The 22,795-nt window shown below is 55.4% G+C and overlaps 1 long non-coding RNA gene and 1 other non-coding gene across 3 annotated transcripts in view; both read left to right on the top strand.

Moving 5' to 3' along the window:
* The window catches only part of LOC116965596, a 32,671-nt gene extending 15,786 nt beyond the window's left edge, over positions 1 to 16,885 (top strand). The window contains exons 2-4 of one of the 2 annotated variants that reach the window (XR_006166027.1): positions 12,712 to 12,915; positions 13,198 to 13,515; positions 13,629 to 16,885. This is a non-coding gene — a long non-coding RNA (uncharacterized LOC116965596). Of the gene's footprint in view, positions 1 to 12,711; positions 12,916 to 13,197 lie in introns of both variants that reach the window. The other variant, XR_006166026.1, reaches the window with a different exon arrangement.
* A 4,615-nt stretch (positions 16,886 to 21,500) lies between these two features.
* On the top strand, positions 21,501 to 21,572 carry TRNAW-CCA. The gene has a single exon. It is a non-coding gene; the product is annotated as a tRNA-Trp (tRNA).
* The last annotated feature ends 1,223 nt before the right edge of the window (positions 21,573 to 22,795 follow it).

Here is a 22,795-nt window from a genome sequence, read left to right as displayed (position 1 = left end):
ACATTGTTACAATGACAAATATTCTCCGAATACCCAATTCATGATCCTGGGCGCCTTATAAATGTGATTAGTAGATCTAATCTTGCTGTGCTGGAGCCAGTTGTCAAGACAGCCTGAAAATGGATCGTTGCCCAACTCTGACTTCAACTGCTCCCCAAGTTCTAACAGTTAATGTTTAAAAACTAAACAAGAGTTGGGTCCCGCACGCCCTGCCCTGGGGCACGAGCCAGCCTGTAGCCAGGGAGAGAGGGGCTGGCGGGGGGGGGGAACGACACTGCAGATTATCCCCTAAAAGAAAGGCTGATTGCACCTTCTTGGGGTGCAACAAGGATGGATTTCCGTGGAAAACAAAATCCTTCAGGTGTACCCAGCTTGGTCAGCCTCTGTTCTTGAGTATCTATCCATCTGTCTGTCCATCTGTCCATCCATCCGTTCCGTTTCAGTTGTCGGGTATTTATTTCTCTCCACCTTGCAGCGGGGATGGAGGCAGCCCCGGAGAGGCTCTGTGCATGTCTCAGCTCTCCCCACACCCGAGACACGGGCAGGGAGCTGGGGAAGGAGGGGATGAGCCCTGGGAGAAGGCGAAGCAGCACTAAGAGCCCTTGGCTGCAGGGAGGCTTCCTCTTGTGCTGTAATTTTGGGTACTTTCACTCTGGGTACTGTCATGCAGGCACCCCAGGGGCCTGCCTGCTCCAAAGGAGATGCCCACACGTGTCTCTCTGGGTGCCAGTGGGAGCTGTCAGGCACAGGGCTTTCTTCAAACCAAGCTGGAAAGGCAGGAGAATTAAGATTTCCAAAAGCACTCAAGTGCTTTTGGGTAGCTGGGATGGTTTCCAGCCAGGTTGTCGCAGCATCCCAGTGCTCCCCTGGACTGGCAAAACCAGGCTAAGCCCCCAGTGCCCCTGGCTCCCCAGGGAGCGAGGCAGGAGGCTTGCTGAAGGCAGCAAAGCACTTTTTAAAGCACCACTTCAAGCACCGTGCATCTCTGAGGTGCGTTCGATGCCTTTACCCAGGATTTTCTGGGGGAACCCGGTGGGGACGCAGTTTCCGATCAAGCTGGTGCTGCTCAAGCTTCTGCATTTTTGGGGCAGCCTGGTTGGGGCGAAGGCTGAGGGGTTGTGGTGAGAGAGTCCCCACGCTCCCGCCCAACCCGCCCAAGCAGCCCCCACCTCCCGCAAACCAGCCCCTGGGACCAACAGCACGGGGGAGGCTTTGAGCGTATCCAAGATACAGTGGATTTGGGCACCCTGTCAAATGTTCTCATTGTCTGACCCTTGTCCAGACGCCAGTAAAACCCTTTGGGAAATTCCCCCTCCACCCAGCGCACCGGCTTTAATTACAGAAGTGGAATGCGAGGCGCAGAGCCCTGCTCCTCCCGCCTCTACGCTCGGCTGAGCGCTGGGCACCCGCATGTATCCCCCGAAGTTTGGGGTCTGGGAGGGTGGCGGGGTTGGGGGACGGAGGGGGGAGGCAGAGGGGCCATAGGGAAGGACAGCAGCGGAGGTGGGTGCTGGGTGCCCCTGCCCGGTGCTGGCAGGACTTTTCCCAAACCCGGGGTGACGAGTGGGGGCTTGTCCCCCCCGTCCCACTCTGGCAGCAGTACCCGAGCAGCAGGACATGAGTAATATACATCCCACTGGGGGAGTTAGATCAAAGGCAGTGAAGTAGATACAAGAGGTTTCTGCTTCACAGACCAGAGAGGCTGCAGTTCAATAGCGCCTTTGTTACCGGCTCTCCGGAGCTGGGGATGGAGAAATACCTGACCCCCCGCTCCCCCCCTCCGCTCCCAGCCCCTCGGTGCACAACCATTTCAAGTATGTGACCGCGCAGCGAGGCTCGGTGGGGACGTGGGGACGGGGCGCTGGGGACAGCAGCGGGAGCAGCCGGCAAGGGAAGGATCGGGGCTTCAAAAATGAGACACACACACCACCCCCCCCCCCAACCCCCCCCCCCCCCCCGCCACCACCCCGTAGCCAGCCAGGGCTTGGAGATGGTGGGGGCGGTCACCCCAGGCAGCGCTGGGCACCCACTTCCCCGAGCATCCCTGCGGCACCTGGGTTTTGCTGGCGGGAGCCGGGGCGGCGCGGGGAGGAGAGGACGGTGCGGGCGATGCCGGCTGGCACGGTGCCCTTCCCGCGGAGAGGATGCCACGCTGCCAAAGGTGAGGTCAGCCGCGCTCGGCCGGCGGCTCCGGGCTGTCCTCGGGTCCCCGCGGTGTGGTGTGGGGCTGGTGGCTCTCGGCCGGGCATGTGCCCTCGTGCTCTGACGCTGGGGGAAGAGCAGCCTGGCACTGGAGCTGCCCTGCGTTGGGTGCAACCTCCCTGGGAAGGTCTGGGGTGCTAAAGCAGAGCCACAGGGCCACGTCGCAAAGAGGTGTTCAGCTCAGCGTGGCAGATTTACCCCCCAAATGTGCGATGCGCAATGAAATTGGGGCTGTCTCCTTAGTGCACCCCCAGACCAGGGGGTGGGTTGGTGCTGGAATCGGGGGGCAGAGACCCACGCAGGGCTCCCGGCGTGCATGCAGCACCCATGGGCACATGCTGGGGTGTTTGCCAGCACCCCTCCCCAGCGCGATGCCTGCACCCAAGGGCAGAAGGCCAGGGCTGAAAGATGCTCAGAGCAAAAGGACCGGGAAGGGAGTGCGACTGTGTCAGAAGGTGAGGCACACGGTGGCTTTTTTTTCTTGCCATTCATATATGAGAGTTAAAAGAAAAAGCCACTTCAGAGCTACCGGTGTGCTTCAGAAGTTTGGTTTGTAGGTCAAAGACATGTTCACTGCTATTATGAACTGCAGGGTGCAAAATCCTTCCTACTTCCAAACCTGGTTGCTGTATAGTTATAGAAACGTTGAATTTCCCAAGGATTCTTGCTAGGGCAACAAGAAAGGGAGTTTCCTAGACTCAATAGCAGAGCTGACCTCATCAGCTCCTGGCAATTAGCAGTCACTGTTGCTGAACGAGCTGGCGTCCTGGCAGGGGAAGAGAATAAAGGCAGAGGCCAGTGCTTTCCCAGGGACAACCTGGGCAGTTTTGGTGCCACTGGAGGAGCTCCCCCAGGTGTGGGGAGGTGCAGAGGCTTTTGCTAAAGAATAAGGGCTGTGTTTGGCTCTCAGAGGAGCTGCTGGAGCAGCTGCTCCCCATGAAACACGTCACCTTGTCCTGAGATGCCTCTTTTGTGGGTACGGAGACGGAGGCCCCCTCGAAAAGGCAACAGGGAAAGGCAGCAAGGGGGGAAGCGAGCGGGAGGCGGGTTTGCAGCCAGACCTTTCTTTAGCCCTTTGTCTCGGGCGACAAAGGCGGGTCTGTTGGATGCACCTCTCGCAGCTGAGCATCGGCCGCCTCTGCAGCCAGGTGAGCTGCGGGGCCAAGGGAAGGTTTTTGGCAAGTCCCTCGGTGGCCCCAAGGGTCAGATTTTCAGAACAGCTACAGGGTAGGGTACAGCCAGACCCCAAGGCAAGTGCCTTGCTTGCAAAAGGGATTTACCCTGTGGGCTCCTGGGCTGCTGCAGGGGAAGCGGCTGCCAAACAGCAAGGTGTTCCTCTACAGAAAGGGACGCTTGGTCTGCCAGCGTAAATTTGTGCTGCTCCATTTGCAACCAGAGTGACTACCTGGTTTATAACTCAAGGTTTATCAGGTTTATTGGGATCCTTAAAAGCAGCACCAAAAAGATGTGTTGGGGAATACTATCTTACTGACAGAGATAACGTGTAGCTGTGGCCAGGACACTGGGAGAGTGAAAAAAAAAAAAAAACAACATTTCATTGCCTGCTCCTTGGGCATGTTGCCATTGATTCAGGCTATGGCATGTTGTCTTTTAAGCATCACCTCTGCTGCAAGAGACTGTTGTCCCTGCAATCACAGTTCATTACAGCATTTGGAGCAGAAAAGGCAGGGTGCTGGGTCCTCCTCCCGGGGTCAGGTCACTGCGCTGGCAGGTTACTGCTGAGGGGACAGACATGGCAGGTTTGGCTTTCTGCTTCCTGGCCCGGGGGTAACCCAGGAGGAACCACCTCGTGATGCCGTGGTGCTGAGGAGGGTGCTTTGGGTGAGAGGTTCCCCTGGTTTTGGGGTCCCCATGTGGGGAGGGAGTGGGTTGTGCTCACAATTGGGCACAGGGAGGGGGGCCAATTTAGACAGAAGGGTTACTTTCTCCCCCTCCCCCCTCCCCTCATTTCCCATTTTCCTTTTTTTTTTTTCCCCAAAGACTACTGGCTTATCCTGGGTAAGCCCTCTGCTGTGGTCTATGGCTTTTTATTCCTATGTGATTGCTTTTCCTAACTCATGTAGGGCGAAAAGCCATGGGCTACACAGAGGAGGGACTCCACCTTCCAGGCACCTCTGCAAACCGCACGGACTCCTGATCCCTTTTTAATCACCCATATTTATTTGGTAACAAATAACAAGTGAAAGGGGGCATTGAAGCCTTGCAGGGCCTTAGAGGTTTAGCAAGACGGATGGGGCAGGGGGGTGGCGAGCAGAGGGAGAGACAAAGGGGGACGGGGATGGTGGGGGGGCACGGCCTTTCAGGCGCCGTCGTCCCCATTCAGAGCTGAAAGGGCGCTCGGCGGCGCCGGGTGCCGGCGAAGGGGGCTGCGAGGGCGGCGGGAGCGGCTTTTCTTTGGCAGCGAGCTTTTCTCACACGGTTCAAAGCATCCCCACCTGCAGCCCCGCAGAACAAAAGCGTCAGGAGGAGACCAAGGGCATTTCCAAGGGCCGCGGCCGCTGCCTTAACCCAGCACCGAAACGGCTGCCAGGTGATGGCAGGAGCCTTTTCTGCTGCTGTTGGCTCTCCCGAGCCGGGGCTCACAGGGGGGGCTGAGAAAACCACAGGCACCTCCAGCTCCGGGTCCCCACCACGCCGTGCCCCTGGCAGGGATGCTGCCCGCCCAGTGGGTTGCACAGAGCTTGGAGCCACCCGGTTTGCACCAGGCAGGATCCGTCCCCGCAGCGCCCGCGAGGCCACGGCCAGCCCGGTGCCACGAGGACGTTGGAGGGGAGGCGGTGGCTGGGAGCACGTGAGAAGGACAGGTTTAATTAGAGAGCAGGACTGGGCAAATTTGCACTTTTTAAAAGCGTGAAGGCGGCGTCTGGGAGCACGGCAGCCTGGCAGAGCTGGCCTGGATGGGGTGGGAGAGGAGGGCGCTGCTGCAGACCCCGTGGCTGGAGAACTCATTGCTGGAGATCCCATTGCTGCACCCCCCATTGCTGCAGACCCCGTTGCTGCAGACCCCACTACCGCAGACCCCACTGCCTCTGTCAGCACCTGAACAGCACTGGGGGGGTTACAAACCACCCTCGCCAAGCAGGAAGCAAGCAATTTCTCTATTCTTTTTTTTTTTTTTTTTTTTTTCCTCACTTCCTGAGCTTTGAGTCATTAGGTGTCAGGCTTTCAAGTTTATTTCACCAGCCTGGAATGCATCTTTAAAAATAATAGTCATTGAAAAAAATGAAAGCTGAGATTCAGCTGTAATCCCATGACTCAAGGAGGTGTGGAAGGAAGAAAATCATGAAATCCCCTGAGTTCCAACAATGAAAGCATGAGAGCTGGCAAGACTGTGGCACATAAATCATCAAAACTAAACACCATCAGTCAAAATGAAAGGAATTAAGCCAATCTCACCAGGCTGTTTTAATTATTTTTTAATGAGGATTTGCTCATTCAGAAAATTCACCCACGACAATGGCTGCCCCGAGCCATTCACGCCGAGCAGGGCGGACACGCATGGCTTGGCCCCGCCGCTCCCACCCCGGGGCCGCTCCAGACCCGGCGCAAGGTCGGGGATGGGGAGCCCGGAGTGAGGGTGTCATTAACCACCAAGGAGGGGTGAGCAGGGCAAATTAACCAAAAATACATAAGGAGTCCTATTTTTGCCATTCGCTTTGTTGCAACTCAAAAGAACGTGCTGAGGAAGCGATGGGCAACATCCTCTCTGGATGGTCCCGGTGGGTTAGTGGGTGCTGCGCTGCAGCGGGTCCCCGAGGGGGGCACAGCCCCAAACCCCCCAGCAAAGCCCTTGCCACCGCCACAAGCACTGGGGGCAAGAGCTATCGGGGAGCGGGGATGCTGGTGCAGGGGTGTAGAACCCGTCCTGAGTGGCAATTGCCTGTCTTGAAGAGCCCACAGAGGGATGTGAACACCCGTGCTGAAGCGGCAGCAGCCCCTATTAAATATTTTGGTGGCTGTTGGGCAAAGCAGCTCAGAGCAGGATTATTGGCAGCCTGTCTGCACCACGCCGACGATACTCCACCCCTGAGACTTGCTCTCACTACCCTTTATGCTATTGATTTTTCTTTTAGCAAGGCAGGCATTAAGCAGGGAAGAAGCGGAGGGAGCACGAGCCACCGTGTTGCTGCAGTGCTGTGTTCAAGAGCGGCTGGGACAGGAGGAAACCGAGTGGGCACGTTGGTCGGGGAGCCAGGGCTGGTGCCTTTCTGCCAAATCTCCTTCTTGCTCTTGTTTGTCCAGCTCCAGTACCCGCTGGCAATGCACAAGGGCTTAAGCAGCAAGATTTGACTTGTGGTTTTCAGTCTGTCTGATGCTCAGGGGGACACCCGACCAGGGCTTGCAGGAGGAGAGGGGGGAAGACATGGACAGGACAAGTGTTTCGATGAAAGCCCTGCCGTGCAGAAGGCATTGGCAGGGACCCCTGGAAAAGGTCCATCACGAAGAGGAGATGCTGCCAGCGCCAGGTGAGCTCTCAGCTTGTCTGGCATCCACCTCCCAGCAGCAGCTCCAGTCACCTTTCAATTAGTGCAGCCTCTGCCTGCGGCCCCATGCGGCTGCGATTACTGCCCACGTCCAGGGCCAGGCAAAGCAACAACCCTCAGCTGGCATGCTCATAAAACATTCCCAGCATTAAATAAAACAGCAGATCAGGTTGGCATTTTCAAAGCATCTTCGAGAACTTAGGCACACACCTTTTTTTAAAAAGGCAGCAATCAAAATCCCATCCCTGAGAAGCAAGCTCAAAGAAGATCCCCTGCAGAGGCACCCCTGGGCAGCTCCGTCTCCAAAATCACCCGGCAAAGGAAGATGCTGGAGCAGTCGGACCCCCCCCCCCCCAGCCGTCCCCAGTCCTTCCTGAGCTGCCGGGAGCGAATGTGCAGAGCCGGACAAGCCGCTAATTACAGATAATAACTGCCATTTATGAGTGAGGCATCCACCGTCCCCGGCTTCCTCCGGGAGCTGGGTGTGGAGCTCCCGTATCCCAAAGCCGGCGGTGGGTGAGGCACAGGCTTGTCCTGCGCTGCCCTGCGGCAAGGGGAAATCGCAGCTACGTGCCCCAACACAGAGCCCCCGCGCTGCCGTGTCAGCCCCCAGACATCCCTCGTGGGATTTGGGCTTCAAGGCATGTGAGGACCACCCGGCTCGTGCACGGGGTACCAGCACCCAAACACCACCCGGGGCGAGCAGGCCTTTCACCCCCCCATTGCAGCACACGGGCTGGGGTCACGGCAGGGCTTAGGATGGGGTTTGCCCCCCGTGCAGCCTTGACGGTGCCCTGGAAGAGCAGCAGAACCAGCACCAGCTTCTTGCTGGGTCGCCCAGCCCCGTGGATGCTGGTCCCGGGAGATAAGTCGGGGAGAGAGTGCCAATTATTAATATTTTAATTACAGCCAGATGATAATGAACTGAAAAGCTTGGGGGGGGGGGGGGAGTTAATCAAAGCTGTGATGGCACCCAGCCCTAAGGGGACACAGTGGGATGCCCAGCACCTCACCGACAGCACCCAGCTCCCGGGAGGGATGGTGCCTGCACGGGGCTGTGGCACTGGGACCTCCAACGGAGAGGATGATGCTCAGCAGAAGCCCAGGGAGATTTTAAAGCTCAGCCCTTGTGCAGGACGCCCAGAGAAGGACTGCAGCATTAGACATCACGCTGCAGCCCACACCCCCAACGGGCAGACCCACCCACGTGTGGGTCTGTGCTTTGCATGAACGGCTTTGCTGCGGTTTGAGCCGTGCCTGGCTACGTGATATTATCGTTAGACATTTACCCACCCTTTGCATCAGAGGGTTCAGTTCCTCGAGTGCAGATCCCACACAAAATCCAGGTCACTTGGCTGCACCAGTGCTTTTGAGAAAACCTGTCCACAGTTAGCTGGCCGAGAACTGGAGGAGGTTTGCGTGGACAAGTCACCAACAAGACAAAAAGAGACAAATCCAGGACTTGCCGGGAATTATTTATTCAGCTCTGCTCTCAGCGGGGAATTATGGATGCGCCGGTTGTGCCACAGAGCACCTTCCTCCTCCCGTCTGCTTGGAAATGGGTTATTTAGTAACTGGTGAGGCCACCGGTGCTGAGTCAGCCCACAGCTAATGAACACCCTGGCTGCCCATTTGAAATTTATTGCACCTATTAATTACAACCATTAGCTGCAGCCAGTGAAATTTTTATAATGAGGACCCTTGCGACTTTGCCTTCCTAGCAGCAAATTAACTGTGTGGGGGGAAGAATCAATGGGATCAGCATACTTTACAGAAGCGATGTTTTAATTAGCGATTCTCTGCAAACATGCCAAGCAACAGCTTCTCTGTTCATTATCTCTCCTTAAAGGGATGGTGCTTCTTTTCAGGTTAGTTTTATCCCGGTCTCGTCTCCTCTGTTGTTGGGTTTCTAATGCAACTGCTGCTCATTATAGAAACTGCTTTGAAGTTGGTTTTATCTTAGGTCTGGTTGTAAGCAGTGAGATGTCCAAGGTTTGGGGCCGGGGGGGGGAAAGCAACCCTAAGAAATAATGGTTTTGAAAGCTTGGCTGGAAAATAGCTAAATTGGATGGATCCTGTGGCTGGAAGGAGGAGGAGGACAGGGAGTGTGGGAAAGGGGTTGTGTCCCTCAGGGACAGGCTGCCCGGGCAGAGAGCCCTGGGGCTGTGGGACCTGCACCTCTGGTGCTTAAAAAATATAGGACAGAAAGTGTGAAGCAAGGCTCCCTCCATGCAGGGAGCATCTGTATCACGCAGAGCTGCCTTGCTTCAGAAGAAAGTGTCTGCAAGTCCCGTGAGCAAAGCACTGCTACCCCATGCGCTTCTCTGGGGACTTTTCCGAGGGTGTCTGCTCATTGGATTTTGGAAAACCAGGCTGGTGATCCCCAAATCATCAGCCACTCCTGAAAAACTTGGCTGTAGGGGTGGACAGACTAGCTATCATGAAAGGCAAATGAAATGAAATTTCTGGGAACTTTTCTACATTTCATTACAAATCATTGAATTCTGTTTGGTTCCCTGCAAAAATATGGGACCAATTTCCATTGCAAATGATCTCATTTCCCAGGAAAAAAAAAAAAAAAAAAACCCGACACGCTGGCAGCAAAAGGCAGCTTTGAAATTCAGGGTTTAAAATGCAAAACTTAATGTTGTTTTTTCCAACCAAGCAGCTAAAAGTTAAATCAACGGCGCTTCTCAGAAATAGAAAAGCTGAGGCAGAGGGAGAAAATCAGCTGAAACGAAAGCTCCTGGTACCTGAGCACCCCTTCCCTGGGTCCGGCGGCCCCGGTGTCACCTGGCAGCCCCAGCCTGTCCCTGCAGCACGGCTGTGCCGAGCCCTGCCTGCACCCCTGCCTGCTCCCCTGCCTGCACCCCTGCCTGCACCCCTGCCTGCTCCCCTGCCTGCACCCCTGCCTACACCTCTCCCTGCACCCCTGCCTGCACCTCTCCCTGCTCCCCTGCCTGCACCCGTGCCTGCTCCCTGCCTGCACCCCTGCCTGCACCCCTCCCTGCTCCCCTGCCTGCACCTCTCCCTGCTCCCCTGCCTGCTCCCCTGCCTGCACCCCTGCCTGCACCCCTGCCTGCTCCCCTGCCTGCACCCCTGCCTACACCTCTCCCTGCACCCCTGCCTGCACCCCTGCCTGCACCTCTCCCTGCTCCCCTGCCTGCTCCCCTGCCTGCACCCGTGCCTGCTCCCCTGCCTGCACCCCTGCCTACACCTCTCCCTGCTCCCCTGCCTGCACCCCTGCCTGCACCTCTCCCTGCTCCCCTGCCTGCACCCGTGCCTGCTCCCCTCCCGGCTCCCCTGCCTGCACCCCTGCCTGCACCTCTCCCTGCACCCCTGCCTGCACCCTCCCTGCTCCCTGCCTGCACCCCTCCCTGCTCCCCTGCCTGCTCCCCTGCCTGCACCCCTCCCTGCTCCCCTGCCTGCACCCCTCCCTGCTCCCCTGCCTGCTCCCCTGCCTGCACCCCTGGCTCTCCCTGCCCAGGACCTGTCCTCCTGAAGCCGTCCCATGCCGGCTGCCGAGCTGCCCGCCTGCCCGGCGAAGCCCTGGGAAACGGGTAATTGCCGGGCTAAGGAATGGGCTCTGGCCGGCTGGTTCAGAAAGACATTTTTTTAGGGCTCAGGGAAAGTGGCATTATTAAAGCGAGCATGCTGATTTCAGACAGCTCCCAATTCATCACTCTGACAGTGACAAACACGGCCTGGGGTTATGCAGTTGACTAAAGAGAATTCTCTAGCTTTACATTTTTAATGCTCCTCGCATTTTCTCTGCTGCAGTGGAGTTTTATCCAAAGGATCTTCTCCCTTGAATAGAAAGGGCAGCATGGGTCTGTGAAGCATGCCCAGCCCTTGCAAATCAGGCAGGGCTTCTGTCATCACTGCCCAAGCCAGTTCATTTATTTTTTAATTATTCCTTGCTCCTTCAGGATCCTTTTTCTACCTTTTCAAGAAGAACAGGAGCGTCAGCCTCAGCTGGGCTGACTCTATTCTCCCGGGCTCATTCATCATTGTCTGTTCCCTGAATGGGAGGCAGAGGGTCAGCCTGAAAAGCCTCTGCGTTACAAGCTCCTCTAAATATATCAATAGGTCCCTAATGGACGCTGGGCTCCCAGCCGGACCGCCCAGGCTCTCGGGGCAGCTCTGTGTCTGCGAGGGGGGGACAGCCGAGACGGGCATGGGGGGGATGTGGGGTGGCATGGGGCAGCGGGGATGAGCACCCATGGGGACGGAGAGCTGCTCAGCCGAGGCTGCCTGGGAGGTCTGGTGCGGTGTTTGCCTGCTTAATGCGGAGAGTGTTAATCAACAGGGACCAGCGCTGGGTGGGAGCCCCGCACGGGTGAGGAAGGTGGTTGCCAAATCTGGGTTTGGCAGTGCCGGATCAGCCCCAGCGTGCCAAACCAGGGTGCCAGCTCCCAGAGGCTTCCCCCTCCCCGTTGCCCCTTCTCCGTTAAAGCTGTGCCAAGCCGGGAGGGCACAGGAGCTGGGAGGTGAGCGGCCCCCCCACCCCGGCCCCTCCGCACCAGCCATTCCCTCCAAAATCCCATTCTCAGGCCGGTAACAAAAAGCAGCAGCACAAAGAGAGACGCGGAGACCTGCCGCTATGCTGAGAAGCCATTCAGAACAGGAGACTCATTAAAGAGCCTGTTGTCATTATTTGTGAGCTCCAGAGGTAGCCTTATTTAATTTGGGAGCTACTAGACAGGTACCCAGATGGCTGGGGAGGGGGGAGCAGCGGCAGAAGTGAATTAAATGCGATGCCTCTCGCTGCTGCCGGCTGCTTTGTGCTGCAGCTGGGCCCCTTGGAAAGGGGGAAAGCGGGGAGGCAGGGAGGTGGCATCACCCCCCCCTGCAACATCACTGCTGATGAAGAGCATGTAGAGCTGGGGGGCCACGGGCCCCACCTGCTTCGGCTTTTTTCCCCGTGGTTAATTTTCTCCCAGCTCTCCTCACTGTGAATTAGGGCTGCTCCAAACTCTGGCATTGCGGGCTGGGGGAAATCAGCAGTGCCCAGCAGTCTGGGGGATTGGGGGGGGTGTCACTCATTGCTCATTACTGTCAGTGGCTGTGAGCCTCAGGAGGTGACAGTACCTCCTCCACTGAGATTTCCCTGGCAGCTTGAACATCGCGCCCATTTCACAGATGGGTAAACTGAGGCCCTGAGCTGTTCGCTGTCCGTGCTGGTGCTGACGGGGAACAAGCGCCGAGTCAAGGCTCTGCAGGGAGCCCCAGGCAGTGACCGTGTTGTGGGTGCTGTGGTCCCTCTGCTTGCTGCACGGCTGGACGATGGCACAGTCGTGGTGGTGAGGATGAGCCTTGCTGGGCAGCGCGGCGCTGCGTGGGGTGGGCACGGCTCGCTGTGAGCACCCGCACTGCCTTTTCTGGGGCAGAATTAGAGCTGGTCCTCTGCAAACCATACAAAAGCTAAAAATTAAAGCAGGGAGAAAATGAAGGTTTCATTTCAGATAGTATTTCTGTGAATATCTCTTATTTATTTAAAAAGAACCTCACAGCATTCATTTGCATAATTACATTTTGCAGCTGTTGGGCCATAATGTGGGCTGTGCTTTGGGGCATTATTTTATCCGTTGAAAACGGACACAAAGAGAGTGAACTCCGCTCTCAGCTGTGCCTCATTGTGCCGTAACCGCTGGTGCTGCCTCTGCGCCGGGGTGCTCCCAGGGCACCTCACCTCCTGGGCCCTCGAATATGCATTAGGCGCTGCAAGCTGTCCCCACGTCTGTCCCGATTGTTCACTGCTTGTGAGGAGAGGGGCTGGGGGGGGGAGTTTTAATCTCCTCGTCTTTGGCTGGGTGGGGAATCTGGGAATGCGAGGCTGGGGGCCTCGGATGAAGGGGAGGAGGGGGAAAGGAGATGTGTGCCAGTGCAGGGTGATGTTCCAGTTTTGTGATTTTGAGCATCTGTTCTACACCCTCCGTCCTGCCTGTGCATCCCCCATGTGTCTGCAGGAGCTGCCCTGACTCCTCTCCCTGTCCCCATCCAGGTCTCTCGGGGGTGCTCCCACACCTCTCCTACTCCAGGTGATGCCCCAATTCACCTTCGCTTGCTTCTGCGGGCTCCATGGCTTCTGCAAGATGAAGAGGAAGAAAGAAGAGTCCAGCGCAGAGCAGGAGACAGTGGTGTGAAGAGCAGACTCGTGCGTGTGCCCTGCCAAGCCGTGCCTCGGGACCCTGTCCCCTTCCCATCGGTATGCTGGGACTGCCGGGGGGACATTTGCTGCCTCCTTTCTTCTCACCTCTCCAAGGACCAGCTCCCTCCCAGGCATCATCCTCTTCCTGCACTGTCTCGGGGTGTCTGGGGGAGCTGGGGGGATCCTTGGCTGAGCTGATGTGCCTGGGATGGTGCTTGGCAGGGGAAGGGGAGCCCGGGGCTGAGCAACGGATTTGCTCATCGGGAGCAGCAGCCGGCCGGGGAGAGCACACACTTACCCTGCAGCTTCTCTCATTTTCTCTCCCCTCCCTCTTCCCAGATACTTGCATGGCCAGGGGAGAGACGAAGCTCAGGAATGACCTTGCCAACAGGCAGAAGCAGATGCTGTGGACGTTATCCAGGTGCTGCAGCCATTCTGCCCAGACACCCAGCCCGGTTGGGTGCTGAGCCCTCGGGACCCAAGCAGCCAGTATTGGAGGGACCCTCCATCCCAGCCAGGTAGATATTTCCCTCCTGAGGGAGCCAACCTGCCCTTGCTCCAAGTCTCAACAGACAGAGCCTGGAGGTGTTTTCAAAAGCCAGGGCCAGACCTTGTCCTTCCTGGAGTCATAGTGCCAGAGAGGCTGGCCGCTGGCTGGTAAGTTGTCCTGCTGCTGCAGAATTGGCTGAACGTAAAAAACAAGCTGGGTAGCTGGGTTTGGGTTTGTTTGGTGGTTGCTTTGTTGTTTTGTTTGGTTTTTTTTTTTGAAGTCTGTCTGAAGCAAATGTCTGTGACTCCAAGAAGCCATTCTCCATGCCTCTGCCCTGCCTGGTCCCGTGGCTGCAGCACACCAGAGCGTTTGGAGGCACCAGACACGCCGACCCTGCTTGGACACTGCTCCTTGTGTGACTGGTACAGACTGGGAGCCCCCACGCCACGGGTAGGGGAGACACCTCAGTGCGTGACACCCACCTGCTGCACACCTGAGCAATGAGGCTCAGGGGGAGCTTGTTCTTGTTTGGCAAATGGGCCAAAATCCCTGAGCTCGGGGCACCTGAGATCCACTCCAGGGACATTTCTAGCATAAACGTGTTATCCAGAGCAGAAATCCTTAAATTTTTCCATACTGCGCTTCCCTTCTCCTTATGGAGACCTCCTGAGCCTGGGGTCAGAAGCGATGCCTGGGGCTGTCGAGCAGGAGCTGCTTGTCCTTAGGTTTAGTCCTGCTCCTGCCACCACCTCCTTCCATGGTGGTCAAGTCTTGTGCCGTGTGGCTGTCCCCACGGTCCCCTTGTCTTCTCCACCCTGTCTGTGTGTCCTTCCCACCCACTTCTGAAGCCATACAGGAGCTCCCTGCATGCTGTGCCTTCCAGGAGGTGTCTCAGACAGACATTCCCACTCCGATACCCTCCAAATAGCCCCAGGCTCTGCACACTGGAGAGCTGGCATGTGGGGGTGAGCCAGTGTCCCCCGGGGGGTTTGGGGACTGCTGTTTGGGTCTCGGTGCCCAGTTCCCCATCCCTGAATGCAGCCAGCATTTGAGATTTCATTTCAGCCACCAGCAGCCGCAATGGGCCCAAGTGCTCCTGTTTGCAAGATGTGCTGGGGAGCGGCAGGGACAGCCTCCAGGAAAGGGTAAATGTTTGGGGGCAGCCATGCCCGCTGCCCGTCAGCACAGGGAGGGGTATTGACTTGAGCAGATTGACACCCCTGAGGAGGGATAAGCACACTCGGAGAACAAATCCTCCCCCTGTGATTAACTGGCTTGACCTTTCCAGGGTTTGCCCAGTGCTCCCAGACCAGATTTGCACTTGGCAAACAGAGCTGTATGTGCCACTGACAGCTCCCCTTCGGAGGAGATTTGTTGGCTCAGCCAACATCCCGAACCAACACAGCTATTATTTTATTTTCTTATCCAAAGGATTTAGCACAAAAACCTGAGCCTGGCCAGAAGCACCAATGACACGAGGTGTAGCTGAGGTGCTTTAAATCCTCTCTGCTGGGTGCCCATTGTCTGGCCTGCGGTGGGAAGCAGCTGACTGGTGTGGGATGTGCTGCTTGGAGCCAACTCAGGGGTGGCAGCCAGCGGGGACCAGGCATGGGGAACAGGCTGTGTGTGTGCATCAGACCCGGGGTCAGGAGGCTTGGGGCACTTTGCTTTTTTTTCCCCTCTTTCAGCCCAAGTGATGTGAGCTGGGGGGATCCAGCCGTGCAGCCCCTGGGCAGTGTTCCCCAGCCGGGTATTTCCCATTTGGGCTCCAGGTTTTGTCACTGGAGAGGGCACATGGTGACACGTGAGGTGCCCTGCGAGGGGCCAGCCGGGAGAGCGGTCTGGCTTCCCTGTCGTTTGTCACCATCGAGCTCAGCAGATTTCAGCCTGGCACATGCAGATCGGTGGAAAACGCTGTGGTTAGTGCCGGCTGTAATGTCTCCTCTGGGACCTCTGGGGCTGCATCAACCTTTTACTTAGGCAGCACAAGAGGAGCTGCTTCACTGAGGCAACAAGGGTGGCTGAGATTAATGCTGATGCACCCACATTTTGGCTTGGTTGATGGTGCCCCACTCCTGGGGGGACACAAGCTGGGTCCCTGCTCATGATGATCTGAGCAGGCAACACCCTTGTGAGCACAGTGTGAAGAGCTGGGGTTGTTCAGGCAGCAGGCACATGCTCCAGAGAGACCATCAAAAGCAGAGATTTGGGGTAAATCATAGGCAGCTCCGCTCAGTCAGGCTTTGCAGAAGCTAAAGTATTACTGTGGGGTTGAGGGGGGGTTGGCCCGGTTCATTAGTGCATAACCTTCGCTGCTAAACCTCTTGGACTGCAGATCCGTTGTGGGTTGGCAGTTAAAGATGTGCAGTCAACAGCCGCCCCGAGATTTCATGTCTAGGTGGAGGCTCAGCGTTGTGCTGAGAGCAGCTCTGGAGATGAGGTCGGCGTGTGATGGGATGGGGCTTCAGGGGCTCCCAGTTGTGGTGGGAGACCCCCCCTGGCTGGTCTGGGCTGAGCTGGGAGCTCTGCTGGAAACACGAGCCGTCCTCGCGTTGGGCATGCTGTGCACATGTTGCACATGATGCACCCACAGCGCACATGCTACGCACACGCTATGCACATGCTGTACACGGTGCACACGCGGTGCATGCACCGCACACGCCGTGTGCATGTGGCAGCTCTGTGCCTGTTTAGGTTTTCCCTGCGTCTCAAATATTCCTGCCTCCAGTGAGGGGTTCCCGAGCCAGATGTTTGATGAACGTAGCACGTACATCCGAGACAGGCAGACACTCACCCCCACCCATTATATGTGCATTTGAAAACACAATAAATGAAGCAAGTGCAGTATGAATGTTAAAGCGCTTGAGCTACAGCTATTTTTAAAGAGAACTTCCCACCTCCCTGGATGGATGTAGCTCTCAAAGCAACAATATGTTTTCCACCATGGCTCCAAGCAAAATGGTTTGCTCCTGGATTGACCTCTATTGTGTTCATAAATGGCTTGTGGTGCTTTTTGATTCCCCCATCATAATGACTTGACCTCTAGATTTACGGCTGAAGGTCCTTTCATCTGCACATTGTTTCCCACCAGACTCCAGCCTGGCGCTTTTCTGTAGCAAACCTGCCAAGAGCTGAGCCCCTCCGAGCCGCCCAGCCAGCTTCCACTGACAAATTTGCAGTGGGAAAAAGCAAACGGTTTTAGTTTGGATTTTTTTTTTTTTTCTCTTTTTCCAGTGGCCACATTTTAATAGGGCAGCATATGCTTCTGAGCCTGAGAAGGCTGGGCAGTTGACAGCTCTTGTCACAGTACAAACACTCTCTCCCTGTTTCTTTTTCTCTCTCCCCCATGTTTGCACAACCCTTGTTTTTCTTATAAACAGTTTGCTTATTGTTCCGGAATTCCTCTTACCCTCCCAAGTTCACACACTCAGCCTTTGACTCTTCCACTCCACTTTTGCTTTGCCACTCCAGCAGCAACTACACCTGAGCAATACCGTAGTAGATAAAACTTACTAATGTCATGGCAGTGAGCTATAAGCTGGAGTTGTCTGTCCAGTGGTTTCCAAGTGCTTTTCCGAGGCTTTTCCATCCTCTGGAGGGAGGAAGGAAGGCGCAGGAACCTCCCAGGGCTGAGCAGTGAGCCCGGAGCTGAGGCTGCAAAATCACCCATGTCCTGGCTGCTCATGGGCATCCTTGGGGTAAAGGGATGCAGTAAAGTGTATGAGATGCAACTTCCCCTTGTCCGTTACAGAGCTGGCTCAGCACACAGCCAGAATCTGTGCAAACCCCGTTACAACACGAGCCTTAACTGTACCATGGGTTCCCAGGGTTTTTGGAGAGAGCCTCCACCTCCATCCTTCCTCAGGAAGAGGAGAGCCGTGTTCCCGAAAGATGCATTTGTTCCCACCAGCAATAATCCTTCTTTAATCCTATTACACTAAGGAAAGCATCCAACTTCCCTGGAAGCGGATGGTGGGACGCAGGGAGGAAGGCGGTCCCTCTCACCACAAACTGCTCTGGCCAGGTCCCCGCTGGGGTTTTGGGGGGGGGGGAATGGCCCATGGCTTGGCCCCTTCCTGTGCACCCCCAGCTTTTCCTCCAGTGCCAAAGGGCTGGAGCAAAGCTGGCAGCGACACCCCGCCACCAGCCCTGGGGATGGAGAAGTGACATCGTCTGAAATGAGGAGCTGCCTGTACCAGGGGTTCAGGGTCTAGAGCTGGTGCTGGACTGTCAGATAAAAAACGGTTTTAATGATCAAAATAACCAAAGCATCGCCTCAGGCTCACTTCCAAGATAGGCAGTGTAGCCCCTTTGTAAATATTAGCTTACTTGGGAGCGAGGGAGCCTACAGATGTTTATTTGCATGACAATAACCGGGATGGGGATCAAAACGTGGGTGTGCGAGGGGTGCGGGGCGCAGCCTCCATCGGCAGACGGGCTGGTGCCGGAGGTGGTGCTGCCAGGAGAGCTTGTGCTGGGCTGGTTTGAGATGAAGAAATGTTTGTGCAGTCAGCTGGAAGGGTACGCGCACAAATGGTAGGAGGCGAGCCAAGGAAAAAAAAAAAAAAAAAAAAAAAAAAAAGCTGCAGCTTGAACTCCTGTCTTGCAACGAAAAAGGACCAGGGAATAACCCCAGCGATCCCAAGGCAGATGCTCTGCAGCAGGACAGACGGCTTCCACCCAAAGGTCCCGCGAGCACCAGCTTGACGTAGCGCACTGGATTTAAGACGACTGCGGTGCTTGCTACAGGCAGGGCAATTTCTGAATCTCGGGTGGTAACTAAGAGACAAACACCTTTTTTTGGTTGATTTGGTTTGGTTTGGTTTGGTTTGGTTTTTTGTTTGGTTGGTTTTGGTTTTGTTTGGTTGGTTGGTTGGTTGGTTTGGTTTTTTTTTTGGTTTTTGGTTGGTTTGGTTTTTTTTGTTTTGTTTTTTTTTTTTCAGAAATCACCTGGTCAAAGATGCCTTTTATCCCTCGCACAGGCAGAGTTTTAGAGTTTTCTTCCAGCTGCTCGATGTTCCCGTGCTGCCCTGCTGCCCTCCTGCTAGCCAGCACTGGGGGACTGTGTAGAGAAATCTCTCTGGCAGCCTGATAAAATCCACAATTCACAGTCAGGCTTGATCCTCCCAGCCCGTGCCTGCTCACCTCCCTGCGCATCTGTCTTCCCCTAGTTCAAAAACCAACCATTCTGCACCAAAACACCACATTTTTCAGAAGGTTATTCTGAGGACAAAGTACAGGCAGTTGCAGGCAGCTCCAGGTGGGCACGGGGAAGCACACGCTGTTTGGGGAAAAATGCTGACCTTGTTGTGTTCCTATTTTTGCACATCAGCACAGCCTCCCAAATTCAGGAATTACAGCCCCAGTGCTGTCCTTGGTGAGGACCTTTGGATTTATCTTTGGGCCAAAAAAAAAAAAAAAGTTGGTGAAATACAAAGTGTATTTCTTGAATGTAACTTTATATTTGCACAGTCTCCCTGTAAAGTGTGGTGATCACATGAGTGATGCACTCATGGACTTAAAGCACTAGGGATTAAACTCTGAAGTTTATTACAAGTGTAAAGATACAAGTCAATTTGACCTGTTTTATGCCAGTATAAATCCAGAGAGAGTCTGTATAGTGAGTTGTCTACAAAAATATGAATTATACAGAAATGAGCTTGGACTGGACTCCAACACTCAGATGTCTCCTAAATGTGTCCAGCCCCATCCCTGTGCAAAAAGCGAGTAAACAGCAAGCACAAGCGGGCAAAGACAGGCTTACAGTGGGCACTGACTCAACAAAGCTCTGCTTAAATTTCAGTGTTTGCTTTGGGATTTTGCTTGATCCAATAAATTTGCTGGATTCCCCCCTTATAAAGCTGGATCGATCCCTGCAGAAGTACGCAACGACCAAGCAGAGGGAGAGGCACAGGACTGTCCTTGCAGCATCTCCCCAATGCTGCCTAACGAGGATCAAAGCATCAAACCTCTTTTTATTGTCCTTTTCTTTTCTCCCACTGTCTGGATTTCATCACGAAGGGACCTACCCAGACATGTTCCTCAGGAGTCTCCCAGCCCCAGTAGCCATAGAAACCGGCTATTTTTAGTCTGTTTTCATGATGCCAGGTAAATGACTTTTTCTCTACTTTGGAGAGACAGAAGAGCAGGTCAGCCTTGCGTGCCGGCGGATGGTAAATGAGCGTCTCCAGCGAGGCAGGCGTCCTCTCCTGTACAGTACTGTACGTTTGAGAAAATAAATGTGGCATTTGTAAATAAGCGCACGTATCTACGCACAGAGCAGATTACTTCCTACTGTATTTCCTACACTAGGGAAAATATCTATAAGAATTTTTAGAGTATGGGTTTTATAGAAGTTTGGAGATCAGGGTTTTTGGTATATGACAAGCTTCCTCCTTTTCTGAGCTGGTTCTTCAAAAGACCCCATAATACCAATTACCAGTGTTTGGAAATGCGATCAATGCGGGTAAGAGCACAGTGGTACTTAAAGCATAAATCAGCCCCACAACAATGCCTTTCATTCCTGGGATATCAGACTCGCAGCCAAAGGCTTTTGAAGTCAGATGGAAAACCACATTTGTCTGAGTAATTATTGGGCTACATGCTAATGAGCAATGCTGGCTGGGTACCTCAGCACGAGGGAAAGGGGCTGGGGCAGAGCATCATTTTCCTAGACGGTTTTCTTAAAACACCCGTTGTCTCCCGGGACGTTCCCCTTCCTGGCAGCCCTGCAGCAGGACCTGGCCCACGAGGGCATCTCCCCAGTTCCTCCCTGCCCACTTTGGGGGTACTCGGCAAACCTGGGGGGTGCAGGAGCATCCCAGCCAGCGCCGCGTCCTCGGGGAGCACCCTGGGAAGGGATCAGCAAACCTCTGCCGAGCGGAGACGCTGGAGACCATTTCCTTTTAGCGCTTGCCAGGTATCCTGGAGCTGTAGATACATCGAGCCCGATGGCTTCTGCTGTAACATATCTAGTTTACAAGATTGTACTATAAATTATAGATGCATATCATGACTGCGGTTTGCACTGAGAGACTCTCCTATTGATCTGTCTCCTTCTGGTTAATATTCGGGACTGTCACAGCCCTGCTTTGGGAAGCAGTGTGCTGTAGAGGGTCATTTGTATGTCTCTCCGTCTGCACTTGGAGCAAGCACTTTCCTGGCCCGACTGCACGAGCACGCGGGGAAGCAGCTACAGCAGCTGCTGTAATAAACCGGCTTTACGATACCCCTCTGAGAAATGGGTTTAATTTTGTGTGTGCTGCTTGCGGCCCTGAGCCCGGGGGGGAGCAGAAGGGGAGGTGGGTTTTTGGCAGGACTGTGGTGGGAGATGGGCAGAGGTGGGGGGTGATGGCCTTCCCTGACCCCGCTCTCTTCCCACCGAGCCCTGAACGCAGCTGGACAGTCACACTGCAAAGTGTTTCGTTTACACACACACGGAGCGGGCCCTAAGCAGAAACTGCAGTACAATCCAGTGGTGGCAGCGCTAGTAATAGTCAATAGTGGGTTCGCAAGTTCCATGGATGTAAACAAAAGTGACAGTCCTAAGGGCAGTCGAGACTGTTTGAACTTTAGCAGATGCACATCATAATGGGGGATGGTCATGGGAGTGAGGCAGGAAAACCATATGGCAGTGGGACAGCAGCACACGCACGGCTCTGTGGCTGCCGGCTATAGGCAGCGCTGCAGCTGAGGACGGCCGCCCGGCCCAACTCAGCGCATGTCACGGAGCTGCAGCTCTCGGGGCTGGGCCCTTTAAATCTGGGGGTGCCGGGGCTGGGATAGACCATCTGGTGGGATGCGGGGGGGGGGGGTTCCTTCGCGGGGCTGGGGGGTGGCGCAGGTGGGCTCTGCTAGGTGGTGCGAGGCAACCCCTCCCCAGGCGGTGGTACAGCCCACAGGGGGGCGTGGCTAACAGAGGCAGGCGGGCAGCTTGAAAGCCGTGAGGCGGCCGGGTGTGAGGCGCTGCGGCTCGCTCCGCCGTCACCGGGACTGGGGGGGGGGGGAAGCCCCGGGGCGGGCACCGAGCGCCGGGGCGGGCACCGAGCCCCGGGGCGGGCACCGCCGAGGCTGCGCGGAGGGCCCCGTCGGGACGCGCATGCGCGGGGCGGTGCGCAGGCTCTTGGAGGCAGGCCGGGGCTGGCGCTGCCGAGACCTCGTGGCGCAACGGTAGCGCGTCTGACTCCAGATCAGAAGGCTGCGTGTTCGAATCACGTCGGGGTCACGGCTCCCTCCGGGGTTCCCTTTTTACGGGGCCGGGCCCCCCGGGGGGCACCGCGCCGGGAAGCTGCGGGGGGCGGCAGGCTGGGGGGCGAGGGGAGTCGAGCTCCGGCAGTACGTCCCCACCTGTAATTTTTGACCTGGGTGGGCGTGGGGGTGCCCCAGGGCCCATCACCCATCACCCTGCTTCAAACTGAGGGGGTGCCCCAGCCGGGGAGGGAGAGGGAGCGGCTGCCGGAGGGTTTGGGGGTGCCGTGGGCGTGGGGTTCCCCCAGTGACCTCCCGCGCTGCAGCTCGGAGCTGAGTGGGTTGCAAACCGAAGGTGGCGTGGCGGCGGTTGCTTTGTCCCCTTGGGTAGCGTTAATGGTGTGTCCTCTTTGCAAACCACAGCAAAGAAATTAGAGGCATCAAATAACTCCAGTTGCTGGGGGGAACAGTAGAAATGTCCTCAGTGCTGCTGTTAGGGGCATAACTAAAGAAACTGTGGATGACAGAACTATTTCACTATGATATTTTTTCCAACTGCAGATGCTACTCTTAAGGACAGTGTAGGAAACCAATTTTAGATGGAGTAATTTTTCAAAGTTGGTAGAATTCAGTGGCTTTGATACCATTGGGAAATACCCAGTTTCTTCCATATACTGATCATACACTGATGTGACCCCAAAGTGGTTGGGAAATGTGAGTGGTCGTTGGTCCCAGGGGATGCTGGAGCACCGTGTGCGGGTGAGTAATGATCCGGGGAGACTGCATCAGCTGGGGTCCTCTCACTGATGGAATTAATATTTTAGGAATGTTTCTGTCGTCAGGTGGTTGTGTTGTACAGACTCGGCGGGAACTTTGGCAACAGGCTGTGAGAGGATAAACAAAACTGAACCACCAGTAACCGGAGCCTTTAAACAATCCTGGGTGCTAATGCTTGTCTCCTGTGATGCTGCATGAAGTGCTGCCTTTCTTTTTGCTAAGAAACCCCAGTAGTAGCTGAATTAGATACTGCTTAGAATGAAATACACGTAGCACTCCATACGTAACTTTTTTTCTTCCCTTTACAACGGTAGAAGTAGCTCTAGCTTTGACTCAGACATGTGCTCTGTTATTTTAAACTATTTTACATTTGGAAGGAACAATAAAGGCAAAGTCTAATCTGCAGGATGGATAGAGCTCCTAAGTGGTCATTAACTTTAGCTGCTTTAACCTGTTCAGCAGATGATGGGTTGTGTACACCTG

The sequence above is a fragment of the Tyto alba genome, unplaced genomic scaffold (genome assembly GCF_018691265.1).
Source record: "Tyto alba isolate M040663 unplaced genomic scaffold, T.alba_DEE_v4.0 Super-Scaffold_30, whole genome shotgun sequence".
In the NCBI taxonomy this organism is placed as follows: domain Eukaryota; kingdom Metazoa; phylum Chordata; class Aves; order Strigiformes; family Tytonidae; genus Tyto; species Tyto alba.
This window is presented reverse-complemented; position numbering and strand designations above follow the sequence as displayed.